General features: G+C 43.5%; 1 long non-coding RNA gene across 3 annotated transcripts; it reads left to right on the top strand.

Moving 5' to 3' along the window:
• Nucleotides 1-6: 6 nt before the first annotated feature.
• LOC123510747 lies at nucleotides 7-2,194 on the top strand. 3 transcript variants are annotated; one of them, XR_006676586.1, is made up of 3 exons: nucleotides 7-477; nucleotides 1,174-1,351; nucleotides 1,905-2,194. It is a non-coding gene; the product is annotated as an uncharacterized LOC123510747 (long non-coding RNA). The 3 variants fall into 3 exon arrangements; XR_006676584.1 differs by lacking the exon at nucleotides 7-477 and having other exon boundaries at nucleotides 490-1,351; XR_006676585.1 differs by lacking the exon at nucleotides 7-477 and having other exon boundaries at nucleotides 490-1,351; nucleotides 1,787-2,194.
• Nucleotides 2,195-5,281: the final 3,087 nt, after the last annotated feature.

The following is a 5,281-nucleotide window of genomic DNA, read 5'->3' as shown; positions in this document are numbered from 1 at the left end:
AGTGTTAGTCCTGCTTCCCAGCTCCTTTAGTAAGCTCCTAGTTGCTTGGGTTCTTGAGAGGCAAGGCAAGGTGGATTATCTAATTGAAGAGCCTAAGGGCCCCAAACTTTACCATGCCAATATTTTGAAGAAATACCACCAGAGGGCCCAGTTAACCAAGTCCAGGTCCTGGATGAATTAACACCTAGGGAACACCCAGGACACAGAGAAGAACGTATGTGTTAAGGACATTGTTGATTTATCATATTTTCCTTTTCCTAGCGACCAATCCTGACTAACTATTAATCCTACTCTTACATGGCAACAGAATGCTGACCTTAAGAACTTGTAGCAAACTTTCTCAGCCATCTTCTCCGAAAGACCTGGCTGCACCTCCACACTAGAGCATGATATCATGTGTGCAACAATGGGGAGGATACAGGCCAAGAATTTCCCAATCCTACCTTCAAGAGGAGGTTGATCAACTATTCCGTCAAGGTATAAGTCAACTGTCGACTTCTCCTCACTGTTCTACAGTTGTTATGGCTCATACATCAGATGGTTCATACAGGATGGCAATAGACTTCAGACTGCTTAATTCAGTTGCAGTTTTTTATGCTGAACCATCTTGCAGGGATGAGACAGAGCTACACAAGTTTGCTGGAGCTAAGTTCTTCTGGGAGTTAGACTACCAGGTCCCTCTTTTACCTAGGGCCCAACCTTTAACAGCTTTCCCTACACACTCATGTCTTTCTACTTCAATAACATCTTTGTGTACTCCTCATATTGACCCACTCACATTTTTGCCCTAAGATCTGTTTTAGAGTCTCCAATGCCATGGACTTAGAGTCAAGCCCTCGAAGTGTCATTTAGGAGTGGAATCCATCAATTATCTGGGTTTTGTCATGACACCCAACTACCTTTGGCTCCAAATTGACAAGATCTCAATCAATGATTCCTTCTTCCACTAAAAAGTTACTTCAGAGTTTTCTGGGAGTGATATTTTTATTACATGAGCTCTATCCCTCAGGCTTCTGAGCTAACTAGCCCCTCTCTGATCTTCTGAAGAAGCTGGTACGAGAACCTCTCCGCTGGTCTGCTAATCTTCACTCCCATTTCGAATAACTGAAGCAGGCATTGTCATTCTTGTCTGTCCTCCGTCTGCCAGACCTGAACCGGACCTTTGTTCTGCAGACTGATGCTACCAACCACAGGACTGGTACTGTGCTTCTACAGTACCAAGAAGACCTTCCACACCCTGCTGCCCATGCCAGCCGCAAGCTATTGGAGAAGGAACGACGATATTCTACCATTGAGAAGGAATGCCTGGCCATAGTCTTTGGCATTAATAGGTTTGACTTCTACCTCTGAGGTAAGGAGTTTATCCTTAAGGTTGACCATAAGCCCTTGATCTATTTCGAAAAGTTCAAAGGCAGAAATTATTGAGTTTTAAGATGGGTGTTGGGCCTTCAGCCATATAGATTTAGTTGTGCATGTGACCAGCTCTGATAATATTGGGGCTGACTTTCTCGGCTGTCTCCCCTCTATGTATTTTTTTTTTTTATATATATATGCAGGAGAGAAGGCCAGCCAAGAGCAACAAAATAAAAAAAAAAAAAAGCCCTGAGAGACCATTTCTCAGACCTCTGATCCAAGTCAATTCCCATTGGGCCAGATGTCTTATGTGTATATGTACTTATGGTGTGTGTGTGTGTGTGTGTGTGTGTGTGTGTGTGTGTGTGTGTAAGTGGTGTGTTGTGTTGTGGATTGGTATGTCTTATATTCACTATGCTATTCCTTTCATCAGCTATACAGCAAATGCTTTCATAGGGGCATGTGTGAGGGAATCACCAACCATCTAAGCATCCCTTTAACTACTGGGGTAAAAGGGAGTAATGATCATCTCACCTGCTCTCATTACCTAGCACTCATCCGTTGAAGGACCCAACTTGTTCCTGGTTCAACCCCTGCCAGCTGAGGCAAGATTCCTATGACTGGCCAAAATTTCTGCACTCCCGTTACCTGTTGGCCAAGGAGTGACTACTACTACTGTAACTGTCAGCCATCCCAACATCTGCCTGTTGGTGTGTGACTACCATGGCTGCCAGGATGCCTGCCTCCAAGGACTCTCCCAGGACTCTTGGTGATATCTCTGTTATTATTAGGTTGTGGGTTTGTGTTTTTTGTTAATTATAATCATGGAGTTCTGGTCACACTTGTTTGTTTTCTTTACATCCCAATCTTAGAAGGAATGTTGATGGGAAGAGTAGCCATTCCACCCCTGACATAAGGAATCTTCCACATCTTCTAAAACTAAATGTAGTGTTAGGTATATGGAGTGGGTAGTGGGAATAAAAGGAATGATACTGGAGAAAAGAAAAATGGATAACAGATGAAAGCAATGAAGCAATAACAAAAAAGAACCAGCAACAGAAATGAAAAATGCCTGCAAGAAAACAATGGAAAGAAACAACAGCAAACATAAACACAAGGACTCCAGGTAGCTGCGGTGGCGAGTGGACGTGTTGTGTGTGCGCTCCGTTTTTGGATGTTGTTTTTATAGTTAGCGAGTAGTGTTTGTGCTTGGTGTCTGTGTGTTGTGCTTTTGAGTGTTAGTGAAGTGAAAGTGTGTACTGCAAGTGTTAGATTAGAGTGAAATAGTGGTTAGAATCAGTGTTTGTGAGTTAAAAGTATTTTGGTAGAGCGAGGAGACTAGGCTTCTAACCGTCAAGTTGACCTTGAAAGAGAATTAGTTGACCTCACTTAGGCCCCCCACCACCGCGGTTCCCCCACCCCGCCGTCACCAAGTATTTTTATTTGTTTGTTAGCTACATATAGTGTTCTTGTGAGTTAACAGATTGTACATTAGTATGGCGGTAACTACTGAGGTATATCAGAGTGTGATTGAGTGCGTGAAAGAAAGTGTTGAGGTGGGATTGGGCGACTTTGTTGTGTGTGAGATGTGTGGGCATGACAGGAAGGTGTGTAGGCTCAAAAGCGAGAATTTAGTTCTTTCTCTTGAGCACCGAGAATTGCGAGAGGAAATGAGAAAGCTAAGTGAGGGGAAAAGTGCGAACGAAGTTCTCATCTTTGAGTTGAAGGAGGTTAAGAGCCTTTTTTTTTTTTTTTTTTTTTTACGTAGGGAAGAGGGAAGGGCAAAAAAAAAGAAAGTTAGAAAAAAGCCCACTTGAGCGCTGGCTCTCCAAAGAGTACAAAAAGTGCCAAAACCGTCAGCCAGAATCAGGGGAGCAAATGCCTCGATACCTCCCTCTTAAAAGAAGACAAGTTGTAGGAATTTGGAAATACAGATGCAGGGAGGGAGTTCCAGAGTTTACCAGTGAAAGGGATGAATGATTGAGCATACTGTTTAACTCTTGCATTAGAGAGTTGGACAGAATAGGGATGAGAGGAAGAAGAAAGCCTTGTGCAGCGTGGCCGCAGGAGGAGGGGAGGCATGCAGTTAGCAAGATCAGTAGAACAGTTACCATGAAAATAGCGATAAAATATAGAAAGGAGACGCCTCAGAACACCTAATTTCATAGAAGCTGTTTTAGCAAGAAATGAGATGTGAAGTTTCCAGTTAAGATTATGAGCAAAGGACAGACCGAGGATATTCATTGTGGAAGAGGGAGACAGTTGAGTGTCATTGAAGAAGAGGGGATAGTTGTCTGGAAGGTTGTGTCGAGTTGATAGATGGAGGAATTGAGTTTTTGAGGCATTGAAAACTACTAGATTTTCTCTGCCCCAATTGGAAATTTTAGAAAGATCGGAAGTCAGGCGTTCCGTGGCGTCCCCGCGTGATCTGTTAATTTCCTGAAGGGTTGGACGTCTCTGAAAGAACGTGGAAAGATGTAGGGTGGTATCAGCGTAGGAGTGGACAGGGTAAGAAGTTTGGTTAAGAAGGTCATTAATGAATAATAGAGAGTGGGTGACAGGACAGAACCCTGAGGAACACCACTATTAATAGGTTTAGGAGAAGAACAGTAGCCGTCTACCACAGCAGCAATAGAGCGGTCGGAAAGGAAACATGAGATAAAGTAGCAGGGAGAAGGATAGAAGCCGTAAGAGGGCAGTTTTGAAATCAAAGCTTTATGTCAGACTCTATCAAAAGCTTTTGATATGTCTAACGCAACAGCAAAAGTTTCACCAAAATCTCTAAAAGAGGATGACCAAGACTCAGTAAGGAAAGCCAGAAGATCACCAGTAGAGCGACCTTGACGGAAGCCATACTGGCGATCAGACAGAAGATTGTGAAGTGACAGATGTTTGAGAATCTTCCTATTCAGGATAGATTCAAACACTTTAGAGAAGCAAGAGATTAAAGCTATAGGATGGTAGTTTGAGGGGTTAGAACGGTCATCCTTTTTAGGAACAGGCTGAATGTAGGCGAACTTCCAACAGGAAGGAAAGGTAGAAGTCGATAGACAAAGTTGGAAGAGTTTGGCCAGGCAAGGTGCAAGCACAGAAGCACAATTTTTGAGAACAATAGGAGGGACCCCATCAGGTCCATAAGCCTTCCAAGGGTTTAGGCCAGCAAGGGCATGGAAAACATCATTACGAAGAATTTTGATTGTAGACATGAAATAGTCAGAGGGAGGAGGAGAGGGAAGGACAAGCCCAGAATCGTCCAAGGTAGAGTTGTGAGCAAAGGTTTGAGAAAAGAGTTCAGCTTTAGAGACAGAAGAGATGGCAGTGGTGCCATCAGGATGAAATAAAGGAGGGAAAGATAAAGAAGTGAAGTTATCTGAGATTTTTTTGGCTAGATGCCAAAGTCACGAGGAGAGTTTGAGTTTGAAAGATTTTGACATTTCCTATATATGAAAGTGTGTTTGGCAAGTTGAAGAACAGACTTGGCATGATTCCGGGCAGAGATATAAAGTGCATGAGATTCAGGAGATGGAAGGCTCAAGTACCTTTTGTGGGCAACCTCTCTATCATGTATAGCACGAGAACAAGCTGAGTTAAACCAAGGCTTAGAAGGTTTAGGTTGAGAAAAAGAATGAGGAATGTACGCCTCCATGCCAGATACTAACACCTCTGTTATGCGTTCAGCACAAAGAGATGGGTCTCTGACACGGAAGCAATAATCATTCAGGAAAATCAGCATAATACCTCAGGTCCCCCCAACTGGCAGAGGCAAACGCCAGAGACACCTTCGCTTTGGGGGATCCTGCGGAGGGATTGGAAAAATAGGACAAGATACAGAAATGAGATTGTGATCGGAGGAGCCCAACGGAGATGAAAGGGTGACAGCATAAGCAGAAGGGTTAGAGGTGAGGAAGAGATCAAGAATGTTGGGCGT

The sequence above is a fragment of the Portunus trituberculatus genome, chromosome 30, assembly GCF_017591435.1.
Source record: "Portunus trituberculatus isolate SZX2019 chromosome 30, ASM1759143v1, whole genome shotgun sequence".
NCBI lineage: Eukaryota > Metazoa > Arthropoda > Malacostraca > Decapoda > Portunidae > Portunus > Portunus trituberculatus.
The sequence above is the reverse complement of the archived record's forward strand: the minus strand, read 5'-3'. Positions and strand labels throughout refer to the sequence as shown.